Source organism: Pan troglodytes, chromosome 15 (genome assembly GCF_028858775.2).
Source record: "Pan troglodytes isolate AG18354 chromosome 15, NHGRI_mPanTro3-v2.0_pri, whole genome shotgun sequence".
Lineage (NCBI taxonomy): Eukaryota > Metazoa > Chordata > Mammalia > Primates > Hominidae > Pan > Pan troglodytes.
In genome coordinates, this window is record NC_072413.2 from 55,061,447 (window position 1) to 55,088,731 (window position 27,285).

Genomic DNA, 27,285 nt, shown 5'->3' on the forward strand with positions numbered 1-27,285 from the left:
GCTTAACCTTTGTTGTCTGCACACCCGGGAACATTGCCCTCTGAGCAAGATTTTATTTACTCAAAGAAGTAATTAAATCTGGTGGCATAGTGCTAATCAGGATAGCATTCAGCACTCGGAGCTGGAAAATTCTTTCTCTCCCCTTTGTAAATGCCCAAACCCTGGGCATCTTATTATTCAAGTTTCTAATTAAAAAGAAACAGGAACAGTTCAATAACCTGGAGCAATCCATCATGCTCACAACCTAATAAAAGAATGCAGGGTCACAAAGACACTCTCCCCTCTACTGGGTACTGTAAGACTCCACAGCGAGAAAGCAAGGAGTTGCTTGGTTCTTTACCTCTCTGCTGACTTAACTGTCATATTGCATAGTTGCTGCTAAACTGCACGAAAGGTATTTGTAATCTCATGACGGTGACTGGAAAGGGTTGAAGGACACAAATTAAGTCTCAGAGCAGTACAGATGACTAAGAATGGAAGGTCAGTCAGTTGACTCTTCCCACAATTCCCTGAACAAGGCAATTATTCATGAAGGAAATTTCAAATTATTTTCATTAGACTTGTGTTTTACCAATCTAACCAAAGTGATTAATTAGGGATTAAAATATTTACTCTGCACATGCTGCCTTGGCTCAGCACTAGCATATTTAAGCATTGTGCTAAAAGGGTCAGCTGTTTCCAGTATTGTTTGGAATTCATTTCCTATTTTCCATGTAAAAGGGCACTGACATGCATGTCTATACCATACTTACGGTCTCTCCAGGCACCAAACTGGAGAAGCAGGAAGAGGCTCCAGAGTTCCCACCCTTTGGCCTCAAATTTCTTCCTTGTTAGAACCACTTTGTGTCAATGGTCATAGTTTTTCTGTGTCTATGTCTTTGGAACAGGATATTCAGAATGCCTGGGGGCAAACAACAACACCCCTGAGTAATGGCACATATAGGTCATGTTGTACAGTGAGATACACCATGGCACGCATGTGGGAGGGAGACTACAAGAATGGGGAGGGGGTTCTGAGATTTTAAAGGGGCTCTTAGTACTATAGGATTCCATAGAGCAAGTTATAAGAATGATTTTCAGTGTTGAGATAGTGGCAGCAAGATTGGTTATTCAAACAGGCCCATGACTCACTTGTTCCAGGGGTGCCCAACGGGACTGGAGCATTTATATGAGTTCAATTTACTGCCACTTCAATGAGACTCCAAATGGGACACCAGTACTGGAGTTATGCCTTGTTTACTCATAAGTTTCCAACCTTTTAAGAGATTGCTAAGACTCTGTATGGAAGGGGGTGGGAGAACTGCTTTCTTATACTGCTACTGGACACCTTCACTAAAGGGGTGAGACCCACAGGGGTCTGCACCTCTGAAGGTTTGCAAAGGGTAGTTAAAATAATGTGGATGATGCTTAGGAATTTTTCATTTTGCATCCTGCCAACAGTGCTAATCATATTTCTTCAGTTCTCTCCTAGCCTTCAGAGATAGAGAAAAAATTATATTTATAATTATATATGCATAGGAATAAGCCAATTAATTATTCCGGAAGCAGAGATGGTGAATACAAGATGGTAAATAAAACCATGAGCCTTGTAGGATATAGTTGAAGAGGAGAATAGTAAGTCCAAGACTTTGTCTGCAGGGACAAGCAGGGCTCAGGATGAGATGGGAGAAGCACTGCCGTGTATCAGGAAAACTACCAAGGTAGGGTGCACTGATGCCAAGGCTGAAAAATGTCCAATAGAGAAGGATGACTCCACAGTATCCCAGGCAGGAGAGAAGTCCTGGATAGGTCAGAAGAAGGTATTCATTGACAGAGAGATCAGGAGTTTCAGTGGAGCATTGAGGCCATGAGCCAGGTTGGCTGGAGCCCAAGGAGACAGCTGGTCTAAGAGGTGGATATGGCAGCAGGTACAGCGGCACAGCTCTGTAGTTTATCTAGGAATAATAATAATGACCATGAAAATAATGCATGGGGTGCTTTCCATGAGCCAGGTACTATGTAAGCAATATCTCACTTTCTTTAATCCTCACAACTATCCTATGTCCATTTTATACACAGTTATTAAGAGCCAGAACCAGAATTCAAACCAGATCTGCCATGGAGCAAAGCTTATGCTCTTAATGAGTACAAAACAGTCTTAAGAGGAGAGAAATGGAAGGGGGACAAAAGGGGTTGGTGGGATCACTGGTGGGGAGCATTGTGCTACTAGTGAAGCCTTAAGGGAAATAAATCCAGGGGCATCTTTCACTCCAGAGCAATAGCATGGTCTACAACAGGGGTCCCCAACCTCCTGATACCAGTCTGTGGCCTGTTAGGGACCAGGCCACATAGCAGGAGGTGAGTGGTGGGCGAGCGAGCGAAGCTTCATCTGTATTTACAGCCGCTCCCCATCGCTCACATTAGTGCCTGAGCTCTGCCTCCCGTCAGATCAGTGGTGGCATTAGGTTCTCATAGGAGCGCAAACCCTATTGTGAACTGCACATGTGAGGGAGCTGGCTTGCATGCTCTTTATGAGAATCTAATGCCTGATGATCTGTCACTGTCTCCCATCATCCCCAGATGGTACCATCTAGTTGCAGAAAAACAAGCTCAGGGCTTCCACTGATTCTCTATTATGGTGAGTTGTAAAATTATTTCATTATATATTACAATGTAATAATAATAGAAATAAGGTGCACAATAAATATAATATGCTTGAATCATCCTCAAATCATCCCTCCCTCCCCTGGTCCATGCAAAAATTGTCTTCCATGAAACCGGTCCCTGGTGTCCAAAAGATTGGGGACCTCTGGTTAGAGACTCTAGGGAACACACTTAGGTTGGGAACCAGCAGGTTTGGATTCTAATTTCCACTCAGGTCTTCAAAAGTCTTTTTACTTTAGGAAAGCCGCTCAACCTTTGTGCCTTAGATTTTTCATCCATTAAACAAAAGCAATACTGCTTACCTTATCCAATTTATGAGACTATAGTAAGGATGAAATACTGCAAATTAATTCATTAAAATGGTTCACAATATTTGGCAAATCATATGGGGCCAGCACTTTGCCAAACACTTCACGTGCATTCTTTCCTCTAGCATTCATGATAACCCTATGCCTAGGTACTACCATTGCCATGAGATAAAAGAGAGAAGAAGAAATATTTCATAAAGTTCAAAGAACCACAAGCATGTAAGTTTTTATGATTATGGTTTTATAGGAAGCAGTGGCATCCAGCTTGAAGAGGAGATGGTAAAAAAAAAAATCTCTGAACCTTCTAGAAAAAGAAAAAGATAGAGGCTGAGGTAAGCCGTGCATAGGTATGTAATTAGGAATCATGTAAAATAACTGAAGGCTCAGTTACAGGGGAAATTTTATAGAGAAGCAATGTTGGTTACCTGAAATTATGAATAACCGAATTTGGGATCATCTTGGCTCCATTTCTGAGAGAGAATGTATCAGACATAAAACAAATTGATCTTGGCTAACAGCTTTGAAACATTATCTGCCCCTAGAAGTTGGACATGTTTCAGGGTATTTTAAGTCTTAAGGGAAGTTATACTTTCCTTTACCTTCTATCTAACTTTTATAGCCATTGCAACCTCACCAAGATGAAAAAGATGCATAACAGGATTTGCATTCCTTACTGGAATATGACTGCTGCAAGCAAACAGTTCAGAACTTACTTGTTAGCAATATTATTCGAAGTCTCAATCGTTTTCCTCACAGGGCAAAATGCCCTGAGGTGAAAGAAGGCACCTGCCACTTTCTAATGTTATTTAATCTTTTTAGTCTGTCTGAGCTGTAAACTGTCAATCACAGTTAATGTTTAGTCACCTTGAATGCTGTTTAATCAGTAGAATGCTTTGTATATCTATAAATACCTGATGACACAGGAATTAAGTCTTCACAGTAATTACCCCTCTACATCATTGGACATCATTACTCACAGGCAAGGCCAAAACCATTTTTAATCTCTCATGGTTGTTCAGTAAGAAATGTTTCATTACTGCCACGTAACTGGAATGGTTATTTCACATGGAGAAAACAGGTAACTGAAGTCTGCACATTGGGCTGTTTATAATGTTTGAATGGCCCCATCTGTCTTTAAATGCTGCTGATGACAGGATAATTATGATGACTGAACTGATTGCCAAGTGTATGTAGCAAGAAACAAGAGCAGCTCCGGTTCAGGATTTGATGTGATTCAACTTATGAAGGCCATTGAAAGAGGACTTTTTTAATGTAAGGAAAAAAAAGATCGTAGGTCATGCAGCAGTATTTTAATTGTTTATGTCTTTGTGGCAATGAATATTCCTTCCATCTTTCCTTTCTATTTTTTTCTTCCTTTCTCACTCTGTTTTCTTTTATCCTTTTTGTACATTTTCCAGTTTATGTATACTGAGTACACACTATTTTTACAAAGAAAAATCAAATACATTTTTAAAAGCAATAAAATTATAACCATTGTTATTACATAAAATAAAGGCACACTCAGTTAACATATTGCTATGTTAAATCTGCCGACACTAGCTTCAAATGCCTGCTTGCTACAGTTCTTGGAATGCTGGTCAGAGGACCCCAATCTCCAAATGGCTCTGTCAGCAGGATTACTGGGATGGATGCGACTTTGAGGGCTGTGAAAATGCTGTTTGGTAATGGTGCAGAGTATTTTCTGTCACATTGCAAAGCCACCATTAGTCTTCCTTTCCTTTCCTTCTTCCCTCCCTCCCTCCCTCCCTCCCTCCCTCCCTCTCTCCCTCCCTCTCTCCCTCCCTCTCTTCCTCCCTCTCTTCCTCCCTCTCTCCCTCCCTCTCTTTCTCCTTCCTTCCCTTTCTCCTCCCTTCCTTCCTTTAATGTACCGTCTGCTTTTTTTTTTTTTAAACAAAAAACACAGGTCTTTATAATTTCCATCACAAAAGCCAGGTCTTTGCAGGCCAGGGGAGCGAGTTCTGCCTGCAAGGAGAAGGTGCCTATTTGCTTTGATAAGCAAGTTCTTTCTGCGGGACCACAATGATTGAGACCCCGCGCAGAACCCTTTGGAGATGTAGCACTCATTGTTGACTGGCTTGGACTTTTCCTTGCCTTCCCGTTCTTGGGGACTTAGGCCCACATCTTTTTCACATCCTTCAGCACCGTGTTGCAGTGCCTGTGGAAGACCCAGAAGCCCAGGCACTTCCTGGCAGTTAAAGAGCGCTAGAGTATTGTGCTTGACCCACTGTATGAGCATGGAGCATGGCCCGTGTTGAACTCCTCCTGCCCCTGTAGCGCCTCCAGAGCCATCTCTCTCTTTGGGGCTGGCTGAGGAGGCTGAGGTGGTGGCTGTGCTCTCAGGTCATGCCCTTCTCCTCCGTGTTGCTTCTCCTATGGGGCAGTGATATGCGTTCTGCTTTTTTAAGGAGAACTTTAAAACTTGGATTTTTCTGTCTGGCTTAAAAGGGGTGGAGAACACTCATTCACTTATTCATTCATTCATTTCACAAATATTTCTTGAGCACTCCTATGTATGCCAAGCCCTGCTCTGGGTGCTGAAATACAGCAGGGAAAACAAAAATCCCTGCCTGCACTAAGATGAAACATAGGGGAGATAAAAGAAACAAGACAATTTACCCAAACAAATCCTGTGTATGATGGTGATAACTGCTATGGAGAAAGAATGGAAAGAAAGGGAGACAAGTGAGTGCGTGCTGAGGGGTTGCAATTTAATTGGATGGTCAGGGAAACCTTGCTGATGAGGTAAGATTTGAGTCGAGGTGGTCAGGGACCCACGTCAGATGTCAGGGACCATTGGAGGGGGAGAAAATAGGAAGAAAAAAATGCCCTGCAAAATGTGAAAGGAGGAACAGCAGAGAGACTGGTGTGGCAGGGGCATTGAAATGGACAGTGGTAGAAAATGAGGTCAAAGAGCTAACTAACCATGGCTGCTTGGCATAGGGCTCCTGTGTTTTTTCAGAGTGGGAGGCAAAACTATAAAAGTTCTGAGGGGGCCGGGTGCGGTGGCTCACGCCTGCAATCCCAGCACTTTGGGAGGCCGAGGCAGGCGGATCACGAGGTCAGGAGATCGAGACCATCCTGGCTAACACGGTGAAACGCCATCTCTACTAAAAATACAAAAATTAGCCGGGTGTGGTGACGGGCGCCTGTAGTCCCAGCTACTCGTGAGGCTGAGGCAGGAGAATGGCGTGAACCCGGGACACGGAGCTTGCAGTGAGCCGAGACGGCACCACTGCACTCTATCCAGCCTGGGCAACAGAGGGAGACTCCGTCTCAAAAAAAAAAAAAAAAAAAGGTTCTGAGGGAGGAGTAACGTGATCTGATTTCACCGTAAGTCATTTTGGTGACTACGTTAAGGACAGACTGGAAAGCCAAGGACAGAAGCAGGGAGACCAGTAAAAGGCTATTGCAGTGTTCCAGGTGCAGATATTAGACCAGTGTGATCACTGTGGAGATGGTAAAAAGGGGACAGATATTGAATATAGTGGGAAGGCAGAGCCAATAGGATTTATCGGCAGATCAGATGTGGGGTTCGAAAATGGTTTTTAGCCTGAGCAACTGGAAGGGTGAGGCTGACAAAAAATATCGATAGTATTTAAAGCCATGAGACTGGGTGAAGTCATAAGGGAAAGAGCATAGAAAAAGAAGAGACTCAAGGACTGAGCCCTGGGCACCCAGCACTAAGGCGGCAGACAGCTAAAGAGTAGAAGAGTTTGGGAATACTTCCTGCTGTAACAAACAAAACCAAAAAGGAATAATGATTCAAATGCCATAGTTTATTTCCAACTCACATAAATTCAAAATGGGTGTTCCTGATTGGTAGGTGACTCTTCTTCCATTTTGTGATTCCTCCATCTTCAATCCGTGGTTTTCAAGGTCATCGTGAACATTTGCATTGTGTGAGGAGACAGGGAAATAGTATGGAAGAAGATTTTAGATTTTAGGGGCCGTATCTGGAAGTGGTACCTCTATGGCCTCCCTAAACTACAAGGGAGATTCAGAAATGCAGTCTAAATAAGTGTCCATAAAAAGGTAGAAAGCAGGCTTGGTAAATAGCTTTCCAGGCTCTGTCACAAGGAGGATCCAGCAAAGGGTACTAAGAAGACTGGCTAATGAGGTGTTGGAAAAGTCAGTAGAGTGTAAGGTCTAGAAAGCCAAGTGAAGAGAAGATTTCAAGGAGGATGGAATGGTTAAGTGTGTCCAATGCAGCTGAAACATCAAGTAAGATGAAGGCTGAGAAATGACCACTGGATTTTATTAATTAATGTGTTTGGTGACTTTGGCAAGGGCAGATTCAGTGAAGTGATGGGGCAGTGACTTGTTGGAATGAGTTCAAGAGAGAAATAAATAAAGGAAACTAGACAGAGTGAGCATGGATAACTCTTTCCAGAATCTATTGAATGGAGATCAACACAAAAGCTTGTCTGCTACCTTCCCTGTCATGGTGTGGCAGGAAATAAAATTCACCCCAAGTGGTTCAAATAAAGAAACCTTAAGAAAAGTATTACTTATAGAGGTATGGGGTGGTTTACAGGATTAACAACAGATGGTGAGGTACTCAGACACTTGCTACAGTGGAAAGCTGTTATCACCTCAAAACTGAAAGGTCAAAGAGAAGAAATAAGGTTACAAGAACACAATGAGAGATAAAACAGTAGAAAAGGGACACACAGTGGGAGTTGTGTTCATAGAGAGAGCCAAATGTAGCCTGATATACAGCATGGAAAGAAGGAGAGAGCCAGGAAGAACTACCCCGAACTATGACTCTCATCCTCTGAGCTCCAAAGATTAGCTAAGTCTAACCAGAAGTCCATGAGCAAGGGAGCTTGGGAGATATGATCCTCCCACGGCACAAAGCAAGGCAGAAAAGAGTGGAGAATGGATCAGTATGTGAGGAGGGGAAGAACAGAAAATAATTAGCTCAGAGGGATTGTTTGATTTGAATTTTACAAGTTAAAAGACATATCTTTTGCTTGATTGAGTGCTCCTGGGACAGTTACCATATCTTCACTGTCAACTATAACATGACATGAAGAAAATATGATTACCCCAAATAATACCAAACAGATTCTGTATAGCATACCATACTTCTGGACATTAGCACACTGGATTAGTCAGAGACAACATCAATAGAATATATAGATAAATAGATATATGAGAGGGCATTTATTAGGGGAGTTGGCTCACATGACTATAGCGGCTAAAAGTCCCTCAACAGGTCATCCACGAACTGGAGAACCAAGGAGGCCAATAGTGTGGCTCAGGCCAAGTCCAAAGGCCTCATATCTAGGGAAGCCAACGGTGTAACTCTCAGTCTGAGAGGCCAAAGGCTTGAGAACATGGGCGGCCTCTGGTGCAATTCTCTGGCACCAGAGAATTGGAGAATCTGGAGTTCTGATATCCAAGGTCAGGAGACAAAGGGTGTCCCAGCTCCAGGGGAGAGAGAGAGAATTTATCTTTCCCCATCCTTTTTGTTCCATCCAGGTCCTCAGCTGATTGGATGGTGGCACCCACATTAAGGGCAGGTCTTTCCCATTCAGTCCACCAATTCATACCCCAGTCTCCTCCAGAAACACCCTCATAGATACACACACAGAAATAATGCTATACCAGCACTCTTAGCCAATTTTCTGTTGCTATAACAGAATACCACAGACTGAGTAATTTATAAATAAAAGAAGTTTAGCTCTGGAGGCTGAGAAGTCCAAGAGCATGGCAGTGATGTCTGCTTGGCATTAGGTGAAAGCCTTCTTGCTGCAACAAAACATGGTGGAAGGGTGGAAGGGTGAAAGGGTAAGGAGGACAAACATGTGAAAGAACACACTTTTACAACAAAACAATAACTAACCCTCTCCCACAATAAAAGCATTGATCCATTCACAAGGGTGGTGCCACCTTGACCTAATCACTCCTTAAAAACCCAATCTCTTAGTGTAAATTAGCTCAACCATTGTGGAAAACAGTGTGATGATTCCTCAAAGACCTAAAGACAGAAATACCATTCAACACAGCAATCTCATCACTGGGTATATACCCAAAGGAATATAAATTGTTCTATTATAAAGACACGTACACATGCATGTCAATTGAAACACGACTCACAATAGCAAAGATCTGAAATCAACCTAAAAGCCTATCGATGACAGACTGGATAAAGAAGTGTGGTAAATATACCATGTAATACTATGCAGCCATAATAAAGAATGAGATCATATCATTTGCAGGGACATGGATGGAGCTGGAGGCCATTGTCCTTAGCAAACAAATGCAGGAACAGAAAACCAAATACTGCATGTTCTCACTTACAAGTGGGAGGCAAATGATGAGAACACAGGGACACATAGAGGGAAACAACAGAGACTGGGGCCTACTGGAGAGTGAAGGGTGGGAGGAGAGGGAGGATCAAGAAAAACAACTAATGGGTACAAGGCTTAATATCTGGGTGATTAAATAATCTGTACAACAAACCCCCATGACACAAGGTTACCTATATAACAAGGCTGCACATGTATCTCTAAACTTGAAATAAAAGTTAAAAAAAAGAACAAAACCCACCTCCCAATACTGTCACAGTGGCAATTAAATTTCCACATGCGTTTTGGCAGTGACACTCAAGCCATAGTACCAGCTACCTAGGTATCCCTTAATCCAGTCAAGTTGACATGTAAAATTAACCATCATATACATCATGCTTACTTAATGGGAAACAAATATTGGACTAGCCCTCCAAAAACTGATTGATAAGAGCAACTCTTCCACTACAAGGGTATATAAGTCCCACAATATCCTAAGGCAGCAAACTGTGGGCATAGCTACAATCAAGAGGGTTTACTTAGTATGCAAGACTATCTGTATTTCACTAAGAAAGAAGTAAATTTATACTGGCAATCCACATGCAAAACATGATTTTTGATATAAAGCCAGGTGATGATGTTACACAATTAAGTCACATGTGTGTACAGCACATATGCACCATTCACAGAAGAGAATTAAAGAGGGGTTCCAACGTATCCCAAATCAGCATAACCATTATATCCTCCACCCCTGCCCCCAGTTCCTTTTCTTCTGATGTTGTATAATACAAACACATCCAGGAATCATCTCTCTTTTGGGGAAGGGATGACAGCTTTACGCAATATTCATGTTTTCAATAATATCCCATGCAGAGCACACTGGAGGTTTCTTTTATAACTTTCCTAATCATCTTCCACCCAATACAATTAGCATTATCTAAATTAGTTATCAGTTTACCAAATTGTCTCCTCCTTTAAAAGAAAAGTCATATTGCAAAATTATAGGTATAGCCATAGACAGAACCAACATTGTATGCTTGCAGACATTTGAAGAGAGATAATGTTCTTAATCCTAATTAGAATTCTTTCCCTTTCCTATATGAACTTCTCAGAATCAGGGGTGACCTTATTTTCATTTGGAGAGAGGCACGGTAAAGCAACTGACTTTCATTTGTTTTGCAATACATCACCTTCTATACAAATGTGTTTATTTAAGCTCTAGGTCTTTTACTATCTTTATGCATTACTTCATCTCTGAAAAAGATTCATTTGAAATAGATTGCATTCTATTTCCCTTATTCTGCGATATGACCATTAGTACAGTTTAACCATTCATTGCTTAAGCCATGAGTTCAAGCTCAGCGTTATAGTGTTTGTATCAGAGGATCCCACAAAGACTAAAAAAATTGCTGGTTGTCCACAAAATTTTGTTCTCCCATTCTACAGTACTGGAGTTTAAACCAAGCACACAGGCGCCCAGCTAAAGACTATATTGTCAGCCTCCCTTGCATGCGGGTGTGGCTATGTGACTAAATTCAGGCCAATAAGAGGTGTGCAACTCCTGAGACCTCCAACTTTAAAGACAAGCCACTTGCCCCAGTATGCCTCTCCCATTCCTATAAGCTGGAACATGGGCGTAACCACAAGCCAGCTTTGATTGTGCAAACAAAGACCCTAAAGGATGGCAGAACAACGGTATGGGTTCCTGAATGACCTTATGGAATAGAAACTATCTTACCACTGGGGAGTGCTCTCTCCAGAACACTCTTTTTTAAGCTGCTGTATTTAAGACTTCTTTGCTCAAGCAGCTTAACTTTTACCCAATCAGTTGTTAGATGGGCTGAACTCTTCAAAGATGTCAGAAAAGATGAGATTAGATCAAAGTAGAACCAGTTTCAAGCTGGAATATAATTTTTTCTTAATTTTTCTGTTTGCATAAGCAAAACATAGACTTATCCAGAATATTTTCCTCCCTAACCTTGATGAGATCTAATTTACACTTTTTACTCTCAACCTTCCAACACCTTGTCTTTTTTCAAACAAACAAACATACAAACAAATGAGAAATTTGGATCTTGGTTGTTGTTTTTTTCAATTTTCCAGTGGGTGCATCTGGATATCCATCTGTTTCATTGCTACAGTGAAAGTAGTGTCTGTTGTTGTAATTATGAGTTGATTCAAAACAAAAAAAAAAGTCTTCTCCAAAGGAAGTTGAGTCCTGAAAACACTGTGATATATAAACATGCATGAGATTTGTTTGTATTTCTTCTAGAAAGTATTCTGCATCTTACGAATACTAGAAAGAGTTTACAACGTGACATTTTCGGTGATAACAAGACATTTTAAAATTAACAGAACAAACCAGAATGAATGTTTTCTCATGCCCAGAGTTTGTAGCAATGGATACAACTTTATTTTTCTAAATACTCAAACGATTTGCTATAAATAGGCTTTAAAATGTCTCTCTTTCAGATTTGGGGTCAGGAAAGTGCATAGGTACAAAAACACACAAAAATGGATCCTTGTAATAGAAATATACAAGACACACACAGAGGACTCGTATATGCTACTGATCTTTAGTGTCTCCATTCATGAGATCCAGCCTCAGGGTCTTGCAACTGGATATTTTAAAAAGCAGAAATTCCATCACTGTGGCAAGCAAATCTAGAATCTAACCCCAGACATGAGATCTTGCCTTTAAAGCTTACTATTTACCTTTTCTATGGCTCCCAGTTTCAAGGGTATAGCAGCTGAAAGAGTTGGGAGATACTGCTCCACATACATGGTCCAAGAAGTTCCTCAAAAGATGGCTTCATGACTTTGAATCTTTTCTTTCTTATTTGTATTTAGAAAATTTTTTAGAACACAACTCTGAAATGAATCAAAGTAAGTTTGTTGTATTGAACAAAGGTCACATTTTACAAATGAATTTTTTTTTTCTCAGATAAAGACTAAAGCTAGATTGAGGAAGAACCAACGTTAGTGTCAACATTCTTGCACAAACTTTCTCTGCATGTGTTTTTAGTTCTTTGCTAGATATGTCTCAAGTTAATAATAAGGCCTTGGGTCAGCAGCAGCGTCCAAATGTTTTCAATGATTGAAACATAACTGAAAATTTGCTTAGAGATTCAAATTGTTCTTTAGGCTTCTAGGTTTTGAGTGACTTGGCAAAAGTTTGCCAAAGGAAACACTTATACACTGTTGGTGGGAGTATAAATTGGTTCAACTATTGCAGAAAGCAGTAGCGATTCCTCACAGAGCTAAAAACAGAACTACCATTCGACCCAGCAATCCCATTACTGGGCATGTACCTAAAGGAATATAAATCATTCTACCACAAAAATATATGCACGTGTATGTTAATTGCAGCACTATTTACAATAGCAGAAACATGGAATCAACCTAAATGCCCATTAATGGCAGATTGGATAAATAAAATGCAGTACATATACACCATGGAATACTATGCAGCCATAAAAAAGAGTGAGATCATGTCCTTGGCAGGAACATGGATGGCGCTGGAGGCCATTATCCTTAGCAAACTAACGCAGGAACAAAAAACCAAATGCTGCCTGTTTTCACTTACAAGTGGGAGCTAAATGATGAGAACACATGGACACAAGGAGGGGAACAACAGACACTAGGGCCTGCTTGAGTATGGAGGGTGGGAAGAGGAAGAGGATTAGAAAAATAACTATTGGGTACTGGGCTTAGTACCTGGGTGATGAAATAATCTGTACAACAAACTCCTGTGACATGAGTTTACCTATATAACAAATCTGCACATGTACTCCTGAACCTAAAATAAAAGTTAAAAAATAAAAAAGTTTACCAGTGACCACTTGATTTTACAACAGGAAATTGTACTGACAGGAAATCTGAGGGCATAATAGTATAAATAGTAAAGTATTGAAAGAAATCAATAGTAATAAAAGTCCTAACTTTAACAGAATGAAGGGGGAAGTTTGCTAATCTTGCTGTTTTAAAAAAATCTCTTTAAGGATAATTTAGAAGGTAAAATGGAATGAACTGGCCTTTTTAGAAGAATAACATAGTATTGTGTTATCCTCACAGACACTCTTGCTTAATATGTCATCAAATAGAAGAGAAATTGTAAAACATTTATGAATGAGAAAACTTGTATATGAAATTGCCCTCTGTCTACACCATCTGGCTTTAAAAACCACAATATAGAAAGTTTTGTGAGGTGGCTGGCAAGGATCACAACTCCTCACCAGCAAGGGAACAAAACTGGACGGAGAATGAGTTTGATGAATTGACAGAAGTAGGCTTCAGAAGGTAGATAATAACAAACTCCTCCGAGCTAAAGGAGCATCTTCTAACCCAATGCAAGGAAGTTAAGATTCTTGATAAAAGGTTAGAGGAATTGCTAACTAGAATAACCAGTTTAGAGAAGAATATAAATGACCTGATGAAGCCGAAAAACACAGCACAAGAACTTCATGATACACAAGTATCAATAGCCAAATCGATCAAGTGGAAGAAAGGATATCAGAAATTGAAGATCAACTTAATGAAACAAAGCATGAAGACAAGATTAAAGAAAAATGAATGAAAAGGAATGAACAAAGCCTCCAAGAAATATGGGATTATGTGAAAAGACCAAACCTATGTTGGATTAGTATGCCTGAAAGTGACAGGGAGAAAGCAACCAAATTGGAAAACACGCTTCAGGATATTATCCAGGAGAAGTTCTCCAACCAAGCAAGACAAACCAACATTCAAATTCAGGAAATACAGAGAACAACACAAAGATACTCCTTGAGAAAAGTAATCCCAACACACGTAATCGTCAGATTCACCAAGGCTGAAATAAGGGAAAAAATATTAAGGGCAGCCAGAGAGAAAGGTCGGGTTACCCACAAAGGGAAGCCCATCAGACTAACAGTGGATCTCTCTGCAGAAACCCTAAAAGCCAGAAGAGAGTGGGGGCAAATATTCAACATTCTTAAAGAAAAGAATTTTCTTTTTTTTATTATTATTATACTTTAAGTTCTAGGGTACATGTGCACAACGTGCAGGTTTGTTACATATGTATACATGTGCCATGTTGGTGTGCTGCTCCCATTAACTCATCATTTACATCAGGTATATCTCCTAATGCTATCCCTCCCCCCTCCCCCCACCCCACAACAGGCCCTGGTGTGTGATGTTCCCCACCCTGCGTCCAAGTGTTCTCATTGTTCAATTCCCACCTATAAGTGAGAACATGCAGTGTTTGGTTTTCTGTCCTCGCAATAGTTTGCTCAGAATGATGGTTTGTTTCCAGTTTCATCCAAGTCCCTACAAAAGACATGAACTCATCATTTTTTATGGCTGCATAGTATTCCATGGTGTATAGGTGCCACAGTTTCTTAATCCAGTCTATCATTGATGGACATTTGGGTTGGTTCCAAGTCTCTGCTATTGTGAATAGTGCTGCAATAAACATACATGTGCATGTGTCTTTATAGCAGCATGATTTATAATTCTTTGGGTATATACCCAGTAATGGGATGGCTGGGTCAAATGGTATTTCTAGTTCTAGATCCTTGAAGAATTGCCACACTGTCTTCCACAATGGTTGAACTAGTTTACAGTCCCACCAACAGTGTAAAAGCATTCCTATTTCTCCAAATCCTCTCCAGCACCTGTTTTTTCCTGACTTTTTAATGATTGCCTTTCTAACTGGTGTAAGATGGTATCTCATTGTGCTTTTAATTTGCATTTCTCTGATGGCCAGTGATGATGAGCATTTTTTCAAGTGTCCTTTGGCTGCATAAATGTCTTCCTTTGAGAAGTGTCTGTTCATATTCTTTGCCCACTATTTGATGGGATTGTCTGATTTTTTCTTGTAAATATGTTTAAGTTCTTTGTAGATTCTGGATATTAGCCCTTTGTCATTTAAGTAGATTGCAAAAATTTTCTCCCATTCTGTAGGTTGCCTGTTCACTCTGATGGTAGTTTCTTTTGCTGTGCAGAAGCTCTTTAGTTTAATGAGATCCCATTTCTCAATTTTAGCTTTTGTTGCCATTGCTTTCGGTGTTTTAGACATGAAGTCCTTGCCCATGCCTATGTCCTGAATGGTATTGCCTAGGTTTTCTTCTAGGGTTTTTATGGTTTTAGGTCTGACATCTAAGTCTTTAATCCATCTTGAATTAATTTTTGTATAAGGTGTAAGGAAGGGATCTAGTTTCAGTTTTGTATATATGGCTAGCCAGTTTTCCCAGCACCATTTATTAAATAGGGAATCCTTTCCCCATTTCTTGTTTTTGTCAGGTTTGTCAAAGATCTGATGGTTGTAGATGTGTGGTATTATTTCTGAGGGCTCTGTTCTGTTCCATTGGTCTATATCTCTGTTTTGGAACCAGTACCATGCTGTTTTGGTTACTGTAGCCTTGTAGTATAGTTTGAAGTCAGGTAGCGTGATGCCTCCAGCTTTGTTCTTTTGCCTTAGGATTGTCTTGGCAATGCAGGCTCTTTTTTGGTTCCATATGAACTTTAAAGTAGTTTTTTCCAATTCTGTGAACAAAGTCATTGGTAGCTTGATGGGGATGGCATTGAATCTACAAATTACCTTGGGCAGTATGGCCATTTTCACAATATTGATTCTTCTTATCTATGATTATTGAATGTTCTTCCATTTGTCTGTGTCCTCTTTTATTTCGCTGAGCAGTGTTTTGTAGTTCTCCTTGAAGAGGTCCTTCACATCCCTTGTAAGTTGGATTCCTAGGTATTTTATTCTCTTTGAAGCAACTGTGAATGGGAGTTCACTCATGATTTGGCTCTCTCTTTGTCTGTTATTGGTATATAGGAATACTTGTGATTTTTGCACATTGATTTTGTATTCTGAGATTTTGCTGAAGTTGCTTATCAGCTTAAGAAGATTATGGGCTGAGACGATGGGGTTTTCTAAATATACAATCATGTCATCTGCAAACAGGGACAATTTGACTCCCTCTTTTCCTAATTGAATACCCTTTATTTCTTTCCGCTGCCTGATTGCCCTGCCAGAACTTCCAACGCTATGTTTAATAGGAGTGGTGAGAGAGGGCATCCCTGTCTTGTGCCAGTTTTCAAACAGAATGCTTCCAGTTTTTGCCCATTCAGTATGATATTGGCTGTGGGTTTGTCATAAATAGCTCTTATAATTTTGAGATACGTCTCATCAATACCTAATTTATTGAGAGTTTTTAGCATGAAGCATTGTTGAATTTTGTCAAAGGCCTTTTCTGCATCTATTGAGATAATCATGTGCTTTTTGTCTTTGGTTCTGTTTATATTATGGATTACGTTTATTGATTTGCATATGTTGAATGAGCCTTGCATCCCAGGGATGAAGCCCACTTGATCATGGTGGATAAGCTTTTTGATGTGCTGCTGGATTCGGATTGCCAGTGTTTTATTGAGGATTTTTGCATCGATGTTCATCAGGGATATTGGTCTAAAATTCTCTTTTTTTGTTGTGTCTCTGCCAGGCTTTGGTATCAGGATGATGCTGGCCTCATAAAATGAGTTAGCGGGGATTCCTTCTTTTTCTATTGATTGGAATAGTTTCAGAAGGAATGGTACCAGCTCCTCCTTGTACCTCTGGTAGAATTCGGCTGTGAATCTGTCTGGTCCTGGACTTTTTTTGGTTGGTAGGCTCTTAATTATTGCCTCAATTTCAGAGCCTGCTATTGGTCTATTCAGGGATTCAACTTCTTCCTGGTTTAGTCTTGGGAGTGTGTATGTGTCCAGGAATTTATCCATTTCTTCTAGATTTTCTAGTTTATTTGCGTAGAGGTGTTTATAGTATTCTCTGATGGTAGTTTGTATCTCTGTGGGATCAGTGGTGATAACCCCTTTATCATTTTTTGTTGCATCTATTTGATTCTTCTCTCTTTTCTTCTTTATTAGTCTTGCTAGCAGTCTATCTATTTTGTTGATCTTTTCAAAAAAGCAGCTCCTGGATTCATTGATTTTTTGGAAGGGTTTTTTGTGTCTCTATCGCCTTCAGTTCTGCTCTGATCTTAGTTATTTCTTGACTTCTGCTAGCTTTTGAATGTGTTAGCTCTTGCTTCTCTAGTTCTTTTAATTGTGATGTTAGGGTGTCAATTTTGGATCTTTCCTGCTTTCTCTTGTGGGCATTTAGTGCTATAAATTTCCCTCTACACACTGCTTTAAATGTCTCCCAGAAATTCTGGTATGTTGTGTCTTTGTTCTCGTTGGTTTCAAACAACATCTTTATTTCTGCCTTCATTTCATTATGTACCCAGTAGTCATTCAGGAGCAGGTTGTTCAGTTTCCATGTAGTTGAACAGTTTTGAGTGAGTTTCTGAATCCTGAGTTCTAGTTTGATTGCACTGTGGTCTGACAGACAGTTTGTTATAATTTCTGTTCTTTTACATTTGCTGAGGAGTGCTTTACTTCCAACTATGTGGTCAATTTTGCAATAAGTGTGATGTGGTGCTGAAAAGAATGTATATTCTGTTGATTTGGGGTGGAGAGTTCTGTAGATGTCTGTTATGTCTGCCTGGTGCAGAGCTGAGTTCAATTCCTGGATATCCTTGTTAACTTTCTGTCTCGTTGATCTGTCTAATGTTGACAGTGGGGTGTTAAAGTCTCCCATTATTATTGTGTGGGAGTCTAAGTCTCTTTGTAGGTCTCTAAGGACTTGCTTTATGAATCTGGGTGCTCTTGTATTGGGTGCATATACATTTAGGATAGTTAGCTCTTCTTGTTGAATTGACCCCTTTACCATTATGTAATGGTCTTCTTTGTCTCTTCTGATCTTTGTTGGTTTAAAGTCTGTTTCATCAGAAACTAGGATTGCAACCCCTGCCTTTTTTTGTTTTCAATTTGCTTGGTAGATCTTCCTCCATCCCTTTATTTTAAGCCGATGTGTGTCTCTGCATGTGAGATGGGTCTCCTGAATACAGCACTCTGATGGGTTTTGACTCTATCCAATTTGCCAGTCTGTGTCTTTTAATTGGAGCATTTAGCCCATTTACTTTTACGATTAATATTGTTATGTTTGAATTTGATCCTGTCATTATGATGTTAGTTGGTTATTTTGCTCGTTAGTTGATGCAGTTTCTTCCTAGCATCGAATGGTCTTTACAATTTGGCATGTTTTTTCAGTGGCTGGTACTGGCTGTTCCTTTCTGTGTTTAGTGCTTCCTTCAGGAGCTATTGTAAGGTAGGCCTGGTTGTGACAAAATCTCTCAGCATTTGCTTGTCTGTAAAGGATTTTATTTCTCCTTCACTTATGAAGCTTAGTTTGGCTGGATATGACATTCTGGGTTGAAAATTCTTTTCTTTAAGAATGTTGAGTACTGGCCCTCACTCTCTTCTGGCTTGTAGAATTTCTTCCAAGAGATCCGCTGTTAGTCTGATGGGCTTCCCTTTGTGGGTAACCCGACCTTTCTCTCTGGCTCCCCTTAACATTTTTTCCTTCATTTCAACTTTGGTGAATCTGACAATTATGTGTCTTGGAGTTGCTCTTCTCGAGGAGTATCTTTGTGGCATTCTCTGTATTTCCTGAATTTGAATGTTGGCCTGCCTTGCTAGGTTGGGGAAGTTCTCCTGGATAATATCCTGCAGAGTGTTTTCCAACTTGGTTCCATTCTCCCCGTCACTTTCAGGTACACCAATCAGACGTAGATTTGGTCTTTTCACATAGTCCCATATTTCTTGGAGGCTTTGTTCATTTCTTTTTACTCTTTTTTTCTCTAAACTTCTCACTTCATTTCATTCATTTGATCTTCAGTCACTGATACCCTTTCTTCCAGTTGATCGAATCGGCTACTGGAGCTTGTGCATGCATCATGTAGTTCTCGTGCCATGGTTTTCAGCTCCTTCAGGTCACTTAAGGTCTTCTCTATGCTGTTTATTCTAGGTAGCCATTGATCTAAACTTTTTTTCAAGGTTTTTAGCTTCTTTGCGATGGGTTCGAACATCCTCTTTAGCTTGGAGAAGTTTGTTATTACCGATCTTCTGAAGCTTTCTTCTCTCAACTTGTCAAAGTCATTCTCCATCCAGCTTTGTTCCATTGCTGGTGAGGAGCTGCATTCTTTTGGAGGAGAAGAGGCGCTCTGATTTTTAGAATTTTCAGCTTTTTTACTCTGGTTTCTCCCCATCTTTGTTGTTTTATCTACCTTTGGTCTTCATTGATGGTGATGTACAGATGGGGTTTTGGTGTGGATGTCCTTTCTGTTTGTTAGTTTTCCTTCTACCAGTCAGGACCCTCAGCTTCAGGTCTGTTGGAGTTTGCTGGAGGTCCACTCCAGACCCTGTTTGCCTGGGTGTCACCAGCAGAGCCTGCAGAACCACAAATATTGCAGAGCAGCAAATGTTACTGCCTGATCATTCCTCTGGAAGCTTCATCTCAGAGGTGCTCCCGGCTGTATGAGGTGTCAGTCGGCCCCTACTGGGAAGTGCCTCCCAATTAGGCTACTTGGGGGTCAGGGACCCAGTTGAGGAGGCAGTCTGTCCATTCTCAGATCTCAAACTCCATACTGGGAGAATGACTACTCTCTTCAAACCTGTTAAACAGTGATGTTTAAGTCCGCAGAAGTTTCTGCTGCCTTTTGTTCAGCTATGCCCTGCCCCCAGAGGTGGAGTCTACAGAAGCAGGTAGGCCTCCTTGAGCTGTGGTGGGCTCCACCCACTTTGAGCTTCCCTGCCGCTTTGTTTACCTACTCAAGCCTCAGCATTGGCAGATGCCCATCCCCTAGCCTCACTGCCCCCTTGCAGTTCGATCTCAGACTGCTGTGCTAGCAGTGAACAAGGCTCCATGGGTGTGGGACCCTCTGGGCCAGGCATGGGATACAATCTGCTGGTGTGCTGTTTGCTAAGACCATCGGAAAAGCACAGTATTAGGGTGGGAGTGACCCAATTTTCCAGGTGCCGTCTGTCACAACTTCCCTTGGCTAGGAAAGGGAATTCCCCGATCCCTTGCACTTCCCGGGTGGGGCGGTGCCTCGCCTTGCTTCAGCTCATGGTCCGTGGGCTGCACCCACTGTCCTGCATCAACTGTCTGACAAGCCCCAGTGAAATGAGCCCAGTATCTCAGTTGGAAATGCAGAAATCACCCATCTTCTGTGTCACTCATGCTGGGAGCTGTAGACTGGAGCTGTTCCTATTTGGCCACCTTGGAACTTCCAAGAAAAGAATTTTCAACCCAGAATTTCATGTGCAGACAAGCTACATAAGTGAAGGAGAAATAAAATCCTTTACAGACAAGCAAATGCTGAGAGATTTTGTCACCACCAGGCCTGCCTTACTAGAGCTCCTGAAGGAAGCACTAAAAATGGAAAGGAAAAACTGGTACCAGACACTGCAAAAAGATACCAAATTGAAACACCGTCGACACGCTGAAGAAACTGCATCAAGTAACGGGCAAAATAACCAGTTAACATCATGACAGGATCAAATTCACACATAACAATATTAATCTTAAATGTAAATGGGCTAAATACCCCAATTAAAAGACACAGACTGGCAAATTGGATAAAGAGTCAAGACCCATTGGTGTGCTGTATTCAGGAGACCCATCTCACGAAGAAAGACACACATAGGCTGAAAATAAAGAGATGAAGGAACACTTACCAAGCAAATGGAAAGCAAAAAAAAAAAAAAAAAGCAGGGGTTGAAATCCTAGTCTCTGATAAAACAGACCTTTAGGCAACAAAGATCAAAAAAGACAAAGAAGGGCATTACATAATGGTTAAGGAACCAACGCAACAAGAAAAGCCATCTTAAATATATATGCACCCAATACAGGAGCACCCAGATTCATAAAGCAAGTTCTTAGAGACCTACAAAGACACGTAGACTGTCACACAATAATAGTGGGAGATTTTAACACCCCACTGTCAATATTAGACAGATCAACAAGACAGAAAATTAACAAGGATATTCAGGACTTCAACTCAGCCCTGCACCAAGCAGACCTAATAGACATCTACAGAACTCTCCACCCCAAATCAACAGAATTTACAGTCTTCTCAGCACCACATGGCACTTATTCTAAAATTGACCACATAATTAGAAGTAAAACACTCCTCAGCAAATGCAAAAGAATGGAAATCATAACAAACACTCCATCAGGTGACAGTGCAATCAAGTTAGAACTCAGGATTAAGAAGCTCACTCAAAACCACAGAACTACATGGAAACTGAACAACCTGCTCCTGAATGACTACTGGGTACATAATGAAATTAAGGCAGAAATAAATAAGTTCTTTGAAACCAGTGAGAACAAAAACACAACATAGCAGCATCTCTGGGACACAGCAAAAGCAGTGTTTAGAGGGAAATTTATAGCAGTAAATGCCCATAGGAAAGAGCGAGAAAGATCTAAAATCAACACCCTAACACACAATTAAAAGAACTAGAGAGGCAAGAGCAAAGAAATTCAAAAGCTAGCAGAAGACAAGCAATAACTAAGATCAGAGCAGAACTGAAGGAGATAGAGAAACGAAAAATCCTTCAAAAAAATCAATGAAACCAGAAGCTGGTTTATTGAAAAAATTAGCAAAATAGATAGATCACCAGCCAGACAAATAAAGAAGAAAAGAGAGAAGAAGCAAATAGACACAATAAAAAAAGATAAAGGGGATATCACTACTTTCCCACAGAAATATAAACTACTGTCAGAGAATACTATAAACACCTCTATGCAAATCAACTAGAAAATCTAGAAGAAATGGATAAATTCCTGGACACATACACCCTCCCAAAACTAAACCAGGAAGAACTTGAATCCCTGAATAGACCAATAACAAGTTCTGAAATGGAGGCAGTAATTAATAGCCTACCAACCGAAAAAAGCCCAGGACCAGATGGATTCACAGCTGAATTCTACCAGAGGTACAAAGAGGAGCTGGTACCATTCCTTCTGAAACTATTCCAAACAATAGAAAAAGAGGAACTCTTCCCTAACTCATTTTATAAGGCCAGCATCATTCTGATACCAAAACCTGGCAGAGACACAACAAAAAAAGAAAATTTCAGGCCAATATCTCTGATGAACATGGATGCGAAAAATCCTCAATAGAATATTGGCAAACTGAATCCAGGAGCACATCAAAAAGCATATCCACCACAATCAAGTCGGCTTCATCTCTGGGATCCAAGACTGGTTCAACATACACAAATCAATAAACATAATCCACCACATAAACAGAACCAAAGACAAAAACCACATGATTATCTCAATAGATGCAGAAAAGGCCTTTGATAAAATTCAACACCTCTTATGCTAAAAACACTCAATAAGCTAGATATTGATGGAACATATCTCAAAATTATAAGAGCTATTTATGACAAAACCACAGCCAATATTATACTAAATGGGCAAAAGCTGGAAGCATCCCCTTTGGAAACTAGCAGAAGACAATGATGCCCTGTCTCACCACTCCCATTCAACATAGTATTGGAAGTTCTGGCCAGGGCAATCAGGCAAGAGAAAGAAATAAAGGTATTCAAATAGGAAGAGAGGAAGTCAAATTATCTGTGTTTGCAGATGACATGATTGTATAATTAGGAAACCCCATCCTCTCAGCCCAAAATCTCCTTAAGCTGATAAGCAACTTCAGCAAAGTCTCAGGATACAAAATCAATGTGCAAAAATCACAAGCATTCCTATACTCCAATAATAGACAAACAGAGAGCCAAATCATGAGTGAACTGCCATTCACAACTGCTTCAGTGAGAATAGAATATCTAGGAATCCAACTTACAAGGGATGTGAAGGACCTCTTCAAGGAGAACTACAGACCACTGCTCAAGGAAATAAGAGAGGACACAAACAAATGGAAAAACATTTCATGCTCATGGATAGGAAGAATCAGTATCAAGAAAATGGCTATAATGCCCAAAGTAATTTATAGATTCAATGCTATTCCCATCAAGCTACCATTGACTTTCATCACAGAATTAGAGAAAACTACTTAAAATTTCATATGGAATGAAAAAAGAACCCGCATAGCCAACACAATCCTAAGCAAAATGAACAAAGCTGCAGGCATCACACGACCTGACTTCAAACTATACCACAAGGATACGGTAACCAAAACAGCATGGTACTCGTACCAAAACGAATATATAGACCAATGGAACAGAACAGAGGCCTCAGAAATAACACCACACATCTACAACCATCTGATCTTTGACAAACCTGACACAAACAAGCAATAGGGAAAGGATTCTCTATTTAACAAGCGGTGTTGGGAAAACTGGCTAGCCATATGCAGAAAACTGAAACAGGACCCGTTCCTTACACCTTATACAAAAATTAACTAAAGATGAATTAAAGACTTAAATGTAAGACCTAAAACCATAAAAACCCTAGAAGAAAACCTAGGCAATACCATTCAGTACATAGGCATGGGCAAAGACTTCATGACTAAAACACCAAAAGCAATGGCAACAAAAGCCGAAATTGACAAATGGGATCTAATTAAACTAAAGAGCTTCTGCACAGCAAAAGAAACTATCATCATATGAATAGGCAACCTACAGAATGGGAGAACATTTTTGCAATCTATCCATCTGACAAAGGGTTAATATCCAGAATCTACAAAGAACTTAAACAAATTTACAAGAAAAAAAGCAAACAACCCCATCAAAAGGTGGGTGAAGGATATGAACAGACACTTTTCAAAAGAAGACATTTATGCAGGCAGCAAACATATGAAAGTACACTCATCATCACTGGTCATTAGAGAAATGCAAATCAAAACCACAATGAAATACCATCTCACGCCAGTTAGAATGGTGATCATTAAAAAGTCAGGAAACAACAGATGCTGAAGAGGACATGGAGAAATAGGAATGCTTTTACACTGTTGCTGGGAGTGTAAATTAGTTCAACCATTGTGGAAGACAGTGTGGCGATTCCTCAAGGATCTACAACCAGAAATACCATTTGACCCAGCAATCCCATTACTGGGTATATACCCAAAGGATTATAAATCATTCTACTATAAAGACACATACACATGTATGTTTATTGCAGCACTGTTCACAATAGCAAAGACTTGGAACCAACCCAAATACTCATCAATAATAGACTGGATAAAGAAAATGTGGCACATATATACCATGGAATACTATGCAGCCATCAAAAAGGATGAGTTCATGTCCTTTGCAGGGACATGAATGAAGCTGGAAAGCATCATTCTCAGCAAACTAACACAGGAACAGGAAACCAAACACCACGTGTTCTCACTCATAAGCAGGAGTTGAACAATGAGAATACATGGACACAGGGAGCGGAACATCACACACCAGGGCCTGTTGGTGGGTGGTGGGCTAGGGGAGGGATACTATTAGGAGAAATACCTAATGTAGGTGACAGGTTGATGGGTGCAGCAAACCACCATGGCACATGTATACCTATGTAACAAACCTGCAGGTTCTGCACATGTGTCCCAGAACTTAAAGTATAAAAAACAAAACAAAAAAAAGTTTTGTTTTAAAGACACTATATCTGCATGATTTCATCTCTAAAAAGATTCTTTTACATTTTGGAGGGTAAGTTACTGAGGAGGCCCATGTATAATACACTAACTAAAACATACTTTTATACCAACCAACAATCGTTGTCAGCACTTAGCAAACAATAACTCATAAAAAATCATCCTTGTCAGTACAATAAATGCATAAACTTTTCTTGTTTAGAATTAATTTTTTTTCCCTTACAGATTCCTTCAGGTTCCTCTAATCACCACCCCACCCCCACATGCCCTCCAGAAAAAAAATTATAGTGCTAGGCCAATTACCATAAACTACTGGATAACAAAAAAAATGTAAGTGTGGAAAGTGTAGTCTGTTACAGTAAGTTACTAAAGAAAATCAGTCCATTGGTATATAAAACATAGAGTGAAAAAAGGTTTCAAAAGTTATAATTTGTTATAAGGGAAACATATATAATTTACTTTTTATGAATGAATCATTTATATGAAACTAATCAGTGGTGAAAAATGTTAATTTTTTTTTTTTTAATGGAGTCTCACTCTGTCACCCAGGCTGGAGTGCAGTGGCATCATCTTGGCTCACTACAACCTCTGTCTCCTGGGTTCAAGCAATTATCCTGTCTCAGCCTCCCAAGTAGCTGGGACTGCAGGGGCATGCCACCATGCCCAGCTAATTTTTGTATTTTTAGTGGAGACAGGGTTTCACCATGCTGGCCGGGCTGGTCTCAAACTCCTGACCTCAGGTAATCTGCCCACCCTGGCCTCCCAAAGTGCTGGGATTACAGGCGTGAGCGACCACGTCCAGCCAATGTTGATTTTTTTTTTAATGAAAGATTAAGGTTTTAAAGTAAGTGTTTATAAATGGCCTCCCATTGGGATAATCTGAATATTTAATGTATTAATCATAGTCCAGGCCCTTTCAGATATTAACGATAAGTTCCACTTAGATAGAGACAATTCCCTAACTGTTGATTTGGGGTGAGACAGCAATTCATTTTTGTTTTGTAATGATTTGACTTTGAACGAATATTTTTCAAAACACTTTTATAATACCTTAGTATGATGTTTCTCTATCTTTTTTACATTATCAGCCTTCCAGAGAGCCTTTTTAGACCCTTTTTTTCTATTTACTTCACTCTAAGAAATTTTAACAACACAGATACATTGTATATTTGTTTATGTGTTGTATGTATATCTGTGCTTTCCACATAAAAAAGTATAAAACTTACTTACTAAAAGAGTAAATATAGGAGGAGGAGCCAAGATGGCCGAATAGGAACAGCTCCGGTCTACAGCTCCCAGCGTGAGCGACGCAGAAGACGGGTGATTTCTGCATTTCCATCTGAGGTACCGGGTTCATCTCACTAGGGAGTGCCAGACAGTGGGCGCACGTCAGTGGGTGCGCACACCGTGCGCGAGCCGAAGCAGGGCGAGGCACTGCCTCACTCGGGAAGCGCAAGGGGTCAGGGAGTTCCCTTTCCGAGTCAAAGAAAGGGGTGACGGACGCACCTGGAAAATCGGGTCACTCCCACCCGAATACTGCGCTTTTCTGACGGGCTTGAAAAACGGTGCACCACGAGATTATAACCCGCACCTGGCTCGGAGGGTCCTACGCCCACGGAGTCTCGCTGATTGCTAGCACAGCAGTCTGACATCAAACTGCAAGGCGGCAGCGAGGCTCAGGGAGGGGCGCCCGCCATTGCCCAGGCTTGATTAGGTAAACAAAGCAGCTGGGAAGCGCGAACTGGGTGGAGCCCACCACAGCTCAAGGAGGCCTGCCTGCCTCTGTAGGCTCCACCTCTGGGGGCAGGGCACAGACAAAAAGATAGCAGTAACCTCTGCAGACTTAAATGTCCCTGTCTGACAGCTTTGAAGAGAGCAGTGGTTCTCCCAGCACGCAGCTGGAGATCTGAGAACGGGCAGACTGCCTCCTCAAGTGGGTCCCTGACCCCTGACCCCCGAGCAGCCTAACTGGGAGGCACCCCCCAGCAGGGGCACACTGACACCTCACATGGCAGGGTATTCCAACAGACCTGCAGCTGAGGGTCCTGTCTGTTAGAACGAAAACTAACAAACAGAAAGGACATCCACACCAAAAACCCATCTCTACATCACCATCATCAAAGACCAAAAGTAGATAAAACCACAAAGATGGGGAAAAAACAGAACAGAAAAACTGGAAACTCTAAAAAGCAGAGCGCCTCTCCTCTTCCAAAGGAACGCAGTTCCTCACCAGCAACGGAACAAAGCTGGACGGAGAATGACTTTGACGAGCTGAGAGAAGAAGGCTTCAGACGATCAAATTACTCTGAGCTACGGGAGGACATTCAAACCAAAGGCAAAGAAGTTGAAAACTTCAGAAAAAATTTAGAAGAATGTATAACTAGAATAACCAGTACAGAGAAGTGCTTAAAGGAGCTGATGGAGCTGAAAACCGAGGCTCGAGAAATACGTGAAGAATGCAGAAGCCTCAGGAGCCGATGCGATCAACTGGAGGAAAGGGTATCAGTGACTGAAGATCAAATGAATGAAATGAAGCGAGAAGGGAAGTTTAGA

The 27,285-nt window shown here is 40.7% G+C and overlaps 1 long non-coding RNA gene across 2 annotated transcripts in view; it reads right to left on the reverse strand.

The window, feature by feature from the left end:
- Positions 1-26,773, reverse strand: part of LOC104002046 (uncharacterized) — a 46,715-nt gene extending 19,942 nt beyond the window's left edge. The window contains exons 1-3 of one of the 2 annotated variants that reach the window (XR_008539012.2): positions 26,239-26,772; positions 25,963-26,093; positions 11,981-12,136 (exon numbers count right to left, since the gene is read on the reverse strand). This is a non-coding gene — a long non-coding RNA (uncharacterized LOC104002046). Of the gene's footprint in view, positions 1-11,980; positions 12,137-25,962 lie in introns of both variants that reach the window. The other variant, XR_008539011.2, reaches the window with a different exon arrangement.
- Positions 26,774-27,285: the final 512 nt, after the last annotated feature.